This window comes from Erpetoichthys calabaricus, chromosome 11 (assembly GCF_900747795.2).
Source record: "Erpetoichthys calabaricus chromosome 11, fErpCal1.3, whole genome shotgun sequence".
In the NCBI taxonomy this organism is placed as follows: domain Eukaryota; kingdom Metazoa; phylum Chordata; class Cladistia; order Polypteriformes; family Polypteridae; genus Erpetoichthys; species Erpetoichthys calabaricus.
In genome coordinates, this window is record NC_041404.2 from 150,933,618 (window position 1) to 150,947,178 (window position 13,561).

At 43.6% G+C, this 13,561-nt stretch overlaps 1 protein-coding gene across 22 annotated transcripts in view; it reads left to right on the forward strand.

Moving 5' to 3' along the window:
• Nucleotides 1-13,561, forward strand: part of rbfox1 (RNA binding fox-1 homolog 1) — a 2,603,746-nt gene that overhangs the window by 1,372,603 nt on the left and 1,217,582 nt on the right. Inside the window, exon 2 of one of the 22 annotated variants that reach the window (XM_051933423.1) lies at nucleotides 9,522-9,637. The exons of 20 other annotated variants lie outside the window; for them this stretch is intronic. The gene's annotated coding sequence lies outside the window, so the exon portion shown is untranslated. Of the gene's footprint in view, nucleotides 1-9,471; nucleotides 9,638-13,561 lie in introns of those variants that run through there. One more of the 22 variants, XM_051933421.1, reaches the window with a different exon arrangement.

A 13,561-nucleotide genomic window follows, 5' to 3' on the forward strand; every position in this document is an offset into this window, starting at 1 on the left:
GTCTGGTGTGAACGGTTCTCTGGAGGTCCTTCCACAGCATCTCCATTGGTTTAGTGTCTGGGCTCTGACTAGGACCCTGCAAAGTAAGTGACCCCTTGGATTTAATAACTGGTTGGACCACCTTTGGCAGCAGTGACCTTTAAGAAGAGCTTCTGGTAGCTACAGATCAGACCTGCACAACATTCAGGAGGAATTTTGGCCCATCATTTCTTACAAGACTACTTGAGCTGAGCCATATTCTGAGCATGTCTGGTGTGAATGGCTTCAGCATCTCTGATGTGTTGAGGTCTGGACTCTGACTGGGCCACTGCAAAGTAAGTGACCCCTTGGATTTAGTATCTGGTTGGACCACCTTTGGCAGCAGTGACCTCTAAGAAGACCTTCTGGTAGCTGCAGATCAGACCTGCACAACGATCAGGAGGAATTCTGGGCCTTCCTTCCTTACAGGACTGCTGGAGCCCAGCCATATTCTTGGGACGTCTGGTGTGAATGGCTGCAGCATCTCTGTTGGATTGAGGTCTGGGCTCTGACTGGGCCACTGCAAAGTAAGTGAACCCTTGGATTTAAGATCTGGTTGAACCTGAACCTCCTTTGGCAGCAATGACCTCTAAGAAGAGCTTCTGGTAGCTGCAGATCAGACCTGCACAACATTCAGAAAAAATTTTGGACCATTCTTTCTTAGAGAACTGCTTGAGCTCAGCCATATTCTTAGAATATCTGGTGTGAATGGCTCTGTTGAGGTCATTCTGCAGCATCTCCATTGTGTTAAGGTCTGGGCTGTGACTGGGACACTGCAAAAGGCAGAAGTTCTTTTTAGGAATCCACTTTGTATTAGATTTACTTTGACGATTAGGGTCCTTGTCCAGCTGTATCTCAGAACGTCTACTGATCATAAGCTGGTGGGCCACCACCCTGACATTATCCTGTAGGACACCTTGAGAAACGTGTTCGTTCATTTTCTACTCAATGATGACAAGCTGTTCAGACTGCCAAAGCAGCCCCAAATCCCGATGCTCTATCCACCACACCACGTCACTGAGGTAATGTTTTCATGTTTTTGCATGATTTGTAGAACTGCATATTCTCCCTGAACAATTCAACCTTCAACCAATTCAGCTTTACATTTGGTGTCCTGCCATGGACACCATGCCAGTTGAATGTTTTGCGTTTGGTAGACTTATGAACCTTCAAACCTTTAACAGTTACTCTAGGGGTCTTCAGAACATATCAAATTTGAAAAACGAGAGGCGACCACTCAGTCCATCATTCTCGTTTCTTTAGTTAATAGATAAGCTGTCCCAGCATCTCATCCAGATTCTTCTTAAAGATTCTCCCGGTTTCTGCTTCAACTCTGTGACCTGGTAGTTTGTTCCAGAGACCCACAACCCATTGCAAAAAAAAGTTCTTCCTTTCTTCAATTTTAAATGCACTTCTCCTTAATTTCTGCTGGTGTCCTCGAATATATGATTCACCCTTAAATTAAAAGAATGTTGCTGGATCTACGGTACGTCTTTTTAGGCCAGGGGTAGCATTTATGCAGATGATGTTGTCCCCTTTGCCTCACCTGATTGTGACCTTTGCCGAGTATGAAGTGGCCGAGATGGCGATCAGCACCTTCAAATCTGAGCTCATTGATTTCTCTCAGAAAAGAGTGGATGGGCCTTCATGGTGGAGTGCAAGTTTCTCGACATTCTGTTCACGAATGTCGGCGAAAGGGATTGTGAGATCTACAAGTGGATTGGAGAAGGCAAGATTGTTGGAGATTTGGCTTTATATTTGGTTTATGTTCTCTTTGTTATAAACTAGAGAGTTCTGTCACAAGAACGAGTCAAAGACATCATGAAGGTTTGGGTCAGCCACCCATATATTGTTCCAAGGCTGCAAAATAGGTCCAAGTCCAAAACCGAACTGCGGGTATAATATCAAAGATTGCATCTTTATTAACCAGTGCAGGAAATTACGTCATCAGCGCCAAAACCAGAAGTGATGCCATTGAAGCCACCAGAACCAGAAGTAACATCATTATCACACAGCGGAAAAACAACCGGAACGTGATGTCATCAGGGGCACTGGAGAAAAAAGAGGAAGTGACATCATCAGAGGCGCCGGAAGCTGGCGGGATTTACTGAGAAAGGTCTGCAAGGAACTGAGAGAGACAGTCAGTTCACCCCGCCACCCCCTGGTCTGGCATGGAATTATTATTGCTCAGGCCCTTCAGCTGCCTCCTACTCGCATGTGTGTGACAGTTCGTAAGTGCAAAAGTCCCAAGAGAATCTCAAAAATACTCACAAGAGGGAGAAATACCTTCAACCTCCAGCTAGAAACAAAAAGGGGTATCTTTGTAAATAATAATACTTCCTCACCTATATATATAGTGTGATTTTTCTCACTACTCAAAGCGCTACCACAAAGAGACGACCCGGGACACAAACTCATGATATCCTTGCTGCGAGGCAGATTAAGAAAGTTTATTTATACTAAAATGTTCTGTAGGACAAAAATAAGCTCTGAGGATCACAAGACAAAAGGCATGGAATGCAATGCCTTCAAAGAGGCAATCCTGAAAGCAATCACGAAAGTCCAAGAAAAGTCAAACAACTGAGCAAAATGGGGCAAAAATTCTGTAAATTCACAACAAGCACAGTGATCAAGAGAAACAGAATATTCAATGAACCGCAAGGGACTGTGGGCTTTCTCAGCTTTTATAGAGATGAGGGCAGTCCTTTGATTGTGATGGGTAGGTGGCCCCGTCTCATGAGGACCACCCACAAAACACACAGAACGTAGAAGTAGATATGTAAAGATCATGGAAAACAGAGCATTCAATGAACCGCAAGGGACTGTGGGCTTTCTCTGCCTTTACAGGGATGAGGGTAATCCCTTAATGGTGATGGGTGGGTGGTCCTGTCTCTTGGGGACAAACCACAAAACACACACAACATATAAGAAGATGCATAAAGATCATGGAAAACAGAGCATTCAATGAACCGCAAGGGACTGTGGGCTTTCTCAACCTTTACAGGGATGAGGGCAATCCCTTAATGGTGATGGGTGGGTTGCCCAATCTCTCGACATGCACACTGAATGTAGAAGTAGATATATAAAGATAACAAGAAAGAGAGCATTCAATGAACCACAGGGGACTGTGGGCTTTTTCAGCCTTTAAAGGGATGAGGGCAATTCCTTAATGGTTTTGGTGGGTGGCCCCGTATCTCAAGGACCACCCACAAAACACACCGAACATAAAAGAAGATACGTAGGTACATAGAAACTAAATGACCAACACTGTTTACATAAATGAAGGAACTAAAATTGAACAAAAAAACATAAAAACAACATTTGAACCCCAGCCTGGGGAAGAACCCTGTCTGGAATACAACACTCTTGATGCCTCTCCGCACTTTGGATGACACTCACGTAATTCTACATCATCAGTGTGACCACGTAAAGGTGGCAGACAACATTTGTCCAAGATTGTGGATAACGGAGAGTTTATGGTTCTTAAGGAATTGTTTTTTGTTTTGTATTAAGGATTTTGAGTTTGGGATTAATGGTAACTTCAACATCAGGGTCACGCAGAATCTGGAGCCAATCTCAGTAGCAAAGTTGGAAACAGTCATGGATGGAGTATGAGTCCATCATGGAGCACACACACACACACGCACACACACACACACACACACACGCATGCACAGGGACCATTTGGGTTTGCAAGATAGTGAACCACCACCCTCCAATTCTCAGATTCTCAGCTCCATTTTGGGGTTTCATTTTTGGTGATCCCCCATAAGGGGTTCAGTAGTTTCTTTGTGGCTATGTGGTGGTGAACATCAGGGAACCCCTTGTGAGTTTGGCACCTTTATGTGGTTAGCTGGATTGGCCCCTGGTATGTGTGTGTGCGTCTGTTCACCCTGTAATGGACTGGCATCCTGTCCTGGGATTGTTCCTCCCTGGTGCCCAGTGCTTGCTGTGATAGGCTCCAGCTCCCCATAATCCTCCATTGGATAAGCGGGTTTGGAAACTGAAGGAATGAATGAATGAACATGGGTCTTCAGCAGCACCAGGCCTTGGTGCTTCAAGTGTCTTTTTTATCTGCCCATTCATCTATCAATGTCTTTATTGATGTCTTTTTGAAAGCGTGACACATTTGACCATCGGGCATCAGTATTTAACCCGACTTCAAAACTGCCACAGCAGCTGCTGCCGGATGCCAAGCAGGGCCTGAGAACTCAGCAGAGAGAGAAGAGGGCCTCTAATTCAATTTGTATTAGTCTTGCTGTGCCCAGAAGCAATTAAAATCTTTAGACCTTTGTATTTTAATTAGGATAAGACCCAAATTCATTAGACAGAAATTAAGGCAAGTGACTCATGACAGGTGAGGCTGGCTACTCTGGCCCTGATGTCTTCAGAAACGACTTTTAGCAGATAAAGCTTCTAAAACCGCCCGAGGGGCGTGTGGCACTTTTGGCAGCTCGCGTTTCATTTTAAAGGGAGGAGAGGATTGAGAAACACCCTCTCTGCAAATGCAGACGGATTCACTCAACACCGATAACCACTGTTAAAGAATAAAACAGATAAAGTGTTATCGTCCCAAAGGAGCTCACTGTTTAATGTCCAAGTGGCAAAAATAGAAGTGAAAATGGCCGTTATATTCTATCCTCAAAATAAAGGTGTTGGCTTCTCTGGATGGGAGCTCCGTCCTCTTTGTGTGTAGAAGCTGTTTGAGTAATGAACGGCGACTACCAGTGAGCTCAATGTTTGAATACCTGGGGGACCTGAAGGGGCAGAGACTTGTGACGTAGATGGAGAAGTGACGTCAGACGTGATGTATTTATATGGCACCTCCTCCACACCAGGGACTGAAACGGACACGTGGTCAGTGACTTCCTCCCATGATTCTCTTCACTGTGAAACACTCCCAATGCTTTTTTGACTTAAATTATATATACCACAGGGATATACTCTAAATATACAGCAGAAACTAGTCCTGTGCGGGACACATTGGATTTATCATTCTCCCTACAAATACTGAAGGAAAGAAGTGTATGTGTATGTATACATATAGTGGACACACTCAGACACACACAGTATACTGTGTATACAAACAGCAGTTTCTAAAGCTGCTTATCCAAAGGAGGGTCGTGGAGACAACAAGTATCAGATACAAGGAAAAGAAAACCCCTGGATATACCACTTAGAGATAGATAGATAGATAGATAGATAGATAGATAGATAGATAGATAGATAGATAGATAGATAGATAGATAGATAGATAGATAGATAGATAGATAGATAGATAGATAGATAGAAAAGGCACTATATAATAGATAGATAGATAGATAGATAGATAGATAGATAGATAGATAGATAGATAGATAGATAGATAGAAAAGGCACTATATAATAGATAGATAGATAGATAGATAGATAGATAGATAGATAGATAGATAGATAGATAGATAGATAGATAGATAGATAAATAGATAGATAGATAGAAAAAGCACTATATAATAGATAGATAGATAGATAGATAGATAGATAGATAGATAGATAGATAGATAGATAGATAGATAGATAGATAGATAGATAGATAGATAGAAAAGGCACTATATAATAGATAGATAGATAGATAGATAGATAGATAGATAGATAGATAGATAGATAGATAGATAGATAGATAGATAGATAGATAGATAGATAGATAGATAGATATGTAAGGCACTATATAATAAATCTGTAAGGCACTATATGATAGGCATAGCTTGCATGCCCCTCACTTCTCATTATGAAAGACGTGTGTGCAGCAGATGCCACCACCACTCAATGACATTGTGCTAATGGTACAGATAAAGAGACACAGCGTTGAAACAAAGCAAACGCTGAGGGTCAACAACGTGCACGTGAAACACTTCAGCAACGGAGGGCAAGGCTTGAGGTTTTCACTACACACATTGTCTATCTGGAGGTGTTTTCTCAACACAAACATTAACAGGACTCGTATGCCAGTGATGTGGCTAAGATGTGGTATCATCATCATGGGTTGCTTTTTAGTCCCAAAGACCACATGCAGCTAGTAAGTATATATATATATATATATATATATATATATATATATATATATATATATATATATATAGTGGTGGATGGTTTGGGCCCTTATTATGGAAGGCCCGGGGGAGAGAGCACTTCCAGGTCAGTTTCTCCTCCAGACAATCAGGGGACAGCCCCCTTGGTTTCCAGCGGGGTTATGGGTCATAAGCATAGAAGCTCAACACTGTTGGGGTCCGTGGCCACCACCAGGGTGCACATGGACAACTGTGGGGCCCTATTTGGCAGCACGTCTGCCACACCCAGAAGTTTTGCTGGAAGAAGCTCATTGGGTACCTGGAGTCCTTCCGTGTGCCCTTTAAAAGGGAGCCAGTCATCAGAAGTCATTGGCCAGAGTTGGGAGGAAGAGGGCAAAGCCTGTGTGGAGGACTGGAGGGGCATTAAAGGGACTGTGTTGGTGCTTTGCTGTTCTGTGGAGAGCAGAGGAAAGTGCTCCCCAGCTGTAAATATAAGTGTGTGTTCCGTGCTGAACCCGAGTCCTGCCTGTCTGTGTCGGGGTTAGGGTGGCTGTACACGCCCGGGCATCACAATATATATATTTTTTATGCACACACACACACATACTCATGCACTTTATATACAGTGATAGTAACTAAAGCTTGCATTCTGCTGGCTATTAAGTTTTTCTCCTACAACAGGTACCTCAGTTATCATGAGAGCACATATCAGACAAGAGAAGTTTCCAGAATACTAATGGCGTACTTATGACCTGGAGTGATCATTTGAAACCCCCTTGCAGGAGCCAGTCAGACATGTGTGTCCTGCCCCAGTCAGACAGCAGTCAGGATTAATAAGCATCAGGACCAGGAGATAAGAGAAAGGATCGTTGTCTTGAAAATAGTAAAGGTCAGAAGCCAAAAGACATTTTGTCTTCAATGACACCGAAACCCAAAATGCTAAACCAACTTTCAGTCAAAAGGAACTCGCAAAGATTTGTCTCCCTGAAAGAGATTCACTAGCTAAAGTCTTTGTTGTTTTAACATAATATGCCCAAACCAGGACAGTGAGCTGGGGGTGCTGCCCTCCTACACAGGCAGAGAGTAATGAGATGAGACCAGCAACGGGCTTGGTGACCACAAACAAGTATGGTGTCAACTAGAATACAAAACTAAATAGAAAAGAGTAGCAGGGAAACATCATACAGTTAGAACAATGCAAATGTACTGAGAAAGCCAAAATGCACAAATAAATAAAAAGAGTGGAAAATAAAATTCTTCATGTGCCAAACCCATAAAGTCATGACAATGTGAATTAATAAAGAACAACGTGAAACAAGCGGAAATGGAAACAGTTCTGGAAATGTGATAAATTTAAACTACAGACACTGATGGGAAATCCAAAGGGGAGTAAAAGATGTTACAATGCATCAGGACAATAAAATAATAGAAAATAATTTCACAACTTAACACGATTATTTGGCGAAAATTTAAGGAAGCAGCCAAGTGAGGCCCCGTGAGGTGTTTGTTTCTCACACTCCACACTCTGAGGTCCTTCTCCTCTTTTGCTGTTTGTCTGTCTTGGCCGTCCCCTTCTTTTTTTTCTGTCCTGGTCAGTATCCGGTTTGTTCTCTTCACTCAAGACAGTAGGGGTCACCTTGGTATGGAATCTTCAGTTTCTTGGCCGTCTGTCACACGGAGGGAGTAGCCTTCATTCTGCTAAGTAACAGTAGGCTGATGCGTTTTCTTGTGAAAGCAGCTTCAGTTTGGCCATTTGTGAACCCAAAAGTGAACTTTAGGAAGGTCAGAGCCTTGGAACCCAAATGAACAGAATAAGAGGAGTCAGCAGAGCTACTGCAATCACAAAGGTTTCTCTAATAACCAATTAGCCTGTAAAAGGACTAATTAAGGCAGTGGTTCTCAATCTGTGGGGTGGGTCCCCCTAGGGGGGCGCGAAGTAACAAAAAGGGGGGCGTGAAGATGTGAAAAAAAGAAAACAAGAATCGAAAATATGAAAAATACATCTACTGAAACCAAAACAAATTAACTTAAACTACATTCTGATACTAGAAAAATAAATATAGAGTTAGATAAATGTTGATAAAAGTTAAGTAGGTATAATAAAATATGCATCTATGATATATCATTAATTAATTAAAAAAGAACAAATTGGTATTAGTGGGAGGGAGTTGACCATTAGGACACTGGCCCCTGAAAATGGGGCCATATGTGAAAAATTAATTTAAAAATGAGGCATTTCAAGCAATGATAGCCATTAGCAACACTAGTAACGCCTTGGCTGTGTTTATAAATCAGTTTCATGTTTTCTTGATGTCTCCCACGGCTCCACCAACAGGACAAACTTTAAAAATCAATTTAAAAAAAATGTAATAATTTGTATTTAGAAGAACTTATATTGATAGCTTTTGTATCTGAGGGCCTCTTGATATACAATACTTTTGGTTTTGCTATCAGAGGCGAGAATGTAGCTGTGATCTGTTTGCCAAAAATGTAAAAAGTTGGCAAGGTATCTCTGGCCAAGCGTAAGGTAGGTACGCTCTAACGTCAAACGCTGGCACTGTATCTGATCGGGAGAGCGCCCCCGTGTGGGGAGAAAAGCATGTAGCCATGATACCTCTGCCAATGAGCAGCTACCCTCTAAAACACACACACAGCTTTGATCTCTCTCTCAAAAATGTCAAATGTTACTCTTTCACAATCTCTAGATGATAATGTCTGCTGAACAAACAGGTATCGATAGCTAAGCAGAGGCAAGGTACATTCCAACATGTGGCGAGAGATAGAGCGACTGAAACAGAGGCTGGCGACCCCCTTCCCTCAGCCCAGAACCTCTGTGTCGGATTAGTGTGAATATATTGGTCCTGCATGCGAACTATGATTCTTAGTGCGATGAGAGAAGCCGCAAAATCAACCGGAATGTTCAAGCAAATTCTAGAAAAAAGCCAGATCTAAATCCGTTAAGTAGTTCTCTCATTTGCTAGTTAATTGGATGTAAGGTACACACCCTGAGGCTGGCGGGTGAGTGTGGAGGGCCCCGCCACTTCCCCTCGGCCCGCAGCGTGTCTTTCGGATTCACACAAATAAATCAGTATGGCTAGTGAACTATGATACTTAGCGCGATGAGAGAAGTCACAAAATCAACTGAAAGTCCAAGCAAATTCTAGAAAAAAAAAGCCAGCTCTAAATCCGTTAAGAAGTTCTCTTGTAAAAACCGGACAGACAGACAGACAGACAGACAGACAGACAGTGGAATATAGATATTTACTAACTGTGTAAGCCTGTGCTATAAAACGCCCGGGGGTCCTAGAAACTATGGACTCTGGCACTTCGATCACTCAATCACATTGATTGTGCATTAGTGGCTAAGCGAGTTTCTCTTTCCTCTGCAGTTTCGTTTTGCCGATGTACTCGCCTCCGTTGTCTGTCAGCAGCTAAGCAAGGTTCTCTTTCCTCGGAGGTTTCGTTTTGTCGATGTGCTCACCTCGCTTGTGTATTAGCGGCTAAGTGAGTTTCTCTCTCCTCGGAGGTTTCGTTTTGCCGATGTGCTCGCCTCGTTTGTGTATTAGCGGCTAAGTGAGTTTCTCTCTTTGGAGGTTTTGTTTTGCCGATGTACTCGCCTCCGTTGTCTATCAGCAGCTAAGCAAGGTTCTCTTTCCTCAGAGGTTTCGTTTTGTTGATGTGCTCGCCTCGCTTGTGTATTAGCGGCTAAGTGAGTTTCTCTTTTCTCACTGGTTTCACTTTGGCGACAGAGTTGCTTTCTTTCAGCTTCATGCTGTAGCCTCGTACTTCTGGGCCAGACAGACAGACAGACAGACACACTTCCACACATAGACTGGGGTAGAGATCTGAACGTTTCTGGGTTTGTCCTAATTTTGGACTGGTGCTGGGCACTGTGGGGGGGTGGGGGGGGGGGTGTTAAGACAGCCTCAGCATTTCAGCTATGGCAGTAAAGTCAGGCGCTGGACACATCACATCTTTTATCACAATAATTAGGCCAGGCCTCTCTGGGGTCTCGTTATGTGAAAATATATGGAAGTGGCTGATTGTCTTTTGACTCATCTCTTTAATTGTTCATTTACTGTTCACTTTCTCTTTTTTCACTCGTAGACACTTTGTTATAACTTCTAATTTATAATTAGTAAGTGATTGGTACTGTGAGTGCTGTGCAGAGTGGAGGCAGGACCTCTATGTTTTTCCCAGTTGTTTCTGAGGTTCATCAGCAGTGTGTTCTGCTCCTACTCTGTTCAGTGCTTGCATGGACTGGGTGTTAGGCAAGGTCATGGGGTCCAGCGGCTGTGGGGCATCTGTTGGTGAAGAAAGGTTCACGGATCTTGACTTTGCTGATGATGCTGTGATCTTCGCGGAGTCAATGGAGGCTCTGATCGGGGCTGTTGAGAGACTAAGTGAGGAGTCTGAGTGTCTGGGCTTGCGAGTTTCCTGGATAAAAACCAAAGATCCAGGCCTTTAATGAACTCTTGGGCACGGCCATCAGCAGTGTGTCTGTCTGCGGAGAGAGTGTTGACCTTGCTGAGAGGTATACTTACCTTGGCAGTGACATTCATGTCTCTAGTGACTCTTCCTATGAAGTCAGTAGATGGATTGGGAGAGCATGGGGGATCATGAGGTCGCTGGAAAGGGGTGTGTGGTGCTCCCAATATCTATGCAAAGGGACAAAGGTCCAAGTCTTTAGAGTCCTGGTGCTTCCTGTCTTGCTATATGGTTGTGAGACATGGACGCTATCCAGTGACCTGAGATGAAGGCTGGACTCCTTTGGTACTGTGTCTCTCCGGAAAATCCTTGAGTACCGTTGGTATAACTTTGTGTTGCTCATGGAGTCCCAAATGAAGCACATTACCTCCATTGTGAGAGAGCGTCAGTTACGGCACTATGGCCATGTGATGCATTTCCCCAAAGGTGATCCAGCTCATAAGATCCTCATTGTAGGGGACCCGAGTGGCTGGACCAGACCATGGGGTCGCCTATGTAATACCTGGCTGCGGCAGATAGAGGGTTATTTCCAGAGGGTGGAACTGGACCAACTTGACTTGATCCGTATTGGAAAAAAGTGGGATTGAAATGTGGAAGGTTGAATCAAGGCTTGTAATGGGCAGGTGGCCTTTCTTCTTCTGCCAGTGAGACCTTAAACAAATTCAGCCATGGCACAACCCCACGGGACCCTCAAAACAGTTTGACGGAGGGGTGGGCTGTGTACGCATGAGAGCTGATATGCGGTGATGGCTCCTAAGGAAAAAGGAACGCACGCGTTATGAAACTCATCTTGCCTGAAGAAGGGGCCTGAGTTACCTCAAAAGCTTCGATATTGTAATCTTTCTAGTTCGCCAATACAAGGTGTCATTTTGCTTGACTTCTCACTGAACCTCACAAACAGAAGAGACACTCGTCTATCTGATGTTGCATGTTTTAAAAAACAGAACAGAAACAGAACAGAAAAAAAAAACAGAATTGGAAAAAAGAAAAACAAAATGGCAGAGACTGCGGCCAAATGCACTACGCCTATTCACCTTTTTGGGGGCAGTGGATCTCACAAACAAGAAGAGCAGCTTGTCTGTCTGATATCTCATGTTTTACATACCGTAACAGAATGAAAAAAGAAACAAAGAGCCGAGATCGTTCCTGAACCCACCACAGCCGTTAATATTTCCTGTGGTACTGGCTTGCTATTGGCTGTCAAGAAAGGGCTGGCGCTGGAAAAATCGACGTTCAGTCAGTAAAGTAAACACGGGCTGCAGTTTTCAGTTGCACAATTTGACACGGCACAGCGACAAGATCTGCGACTGCAGTTGGCAAATCTGACACACAAATGTCACATGACCTCGACTACAGAGGACTCAGAGCTCTCTCTGCTGGCGTCTCTACCGGGTCACCCTGTTCATACGTTTTTTTTCTAATATACAACAACAACATAATTTATTTCTATAGCACTGGACGGAGCTCCAAATGGTTTGCAAGATGTCAAAGAAATAGCCATGAGAAAAGAAAAGCAAGCTAAATTAGGAGGAGGACGAGAGGTTAGGAACATCCGCTGATACCCACCACACGACAAAAATTAGGCAAGAATAATCATGAAAAAATAAATAAAACTAAAACAATACACACTTACTTAACATAGATATATAATTGGTAGAAAAGCAGAGTCTAATACTGTACATCAGTAGACTCCAACTCCAGTCCTGGAGGGCCACAGTGGCTGCAGGTTTTCATTCTGACCCTTTTCTTAATTGTTGACCTGTTTTCGTTGCTAATTAACTCCTTTTACATTCCTTCGAATTAACTTGTTTTGTCAGATTTGTTCCCCTGAATTTCTTCATTTCTTTCCTTAAATTGCAGCCAAACAGAAATGAAATTTGAAGTGAGGGAGCCGACAGAAGACCAACGAAGTCAGGGCCTCAAACCCCAACCAGTTACTTCATTAGGCTCCGAGTCTTGTCGTTCAATAAACCCGTTCTTTAATTCCATGGCTTGTCGCTGCTCTTGTGGTGCAATAGCAGACATTTCTGAAATTGTGAATTTTCTCTTTTCTAAGAGCACTAGCTAAATGTTTTGTCGACCTGAGCAGATCAGCACTCCTGAGACCTTCGCCTTTGTTTATGTTCAGATATTGTGTGATGGTCACAGTTTTCTGGTCACGTTTTGGCTCATTTTATATCTCATTATTGTTTGGCAGCTAAATAAGGAAAAAGAAACAATTAAAGGCCCTGAGTCTTCAAGAGCAAGTCAATTAAATTTAATTACCAAAAGAAGGGAAAGGAGGTCACTTTGAATGAAAACTTGCAGCCACTGTGGCCCTCCAGCACCGGAGTTGGGGACCCCTGCTATATCTTATAGCGTATTGTACGTCTCTAAAGATGAGGCTGGTGAAAAGATGAAATGGAAGACATAAAAAACAAAAAGAACTTCATTTAAGCTGAAGGGAAAATAAAAACAAAATCTGCAAGGGTTCCAAGGCCAAAAGTCCTCCCAGCCCACACTGGGCATTCTGCTGAACACAGGAGTCCTTAGGTGATTCCTCAGTGCTTCCAGGCTTCATTCTAGAGGATTTGCCGCTCAAGGTCTTGTGGACAGTTGGGGCGCCCGCCTTCGTTTGAGCATCACAGGTGGTCGCTGCCCAGTGCCTGATGTGGAAATAACCCACCTTGACACAGAAAAAGGTTTGGGGCAGCCTCCCCGTGTACTCGGAGTGTGGCTGGAAAAGAAAAGTAAATGCAGAGTTGTCACAGATATGAGTCCAAAACAGAACATATTGGCAGAAGGAATATGGTGGTCTTTTGAAAGTCAGACAGGGGGAAGTGATGTCATCTGGACAGGAACCAGAAGTGGTGTCATCGGGGTCTGGACACTGGAAGTGGCGTCATCGGGTCCGGAGACTGGAAGTGACGTCATTGGGTCCGGAAACTGGAAGTGATGTCATCGGGGTCTGGAAACTGGAAGTGGCGTCATCGGGTCCGGAGGCTGAAAGTGATGTCATTGGGTACGGGG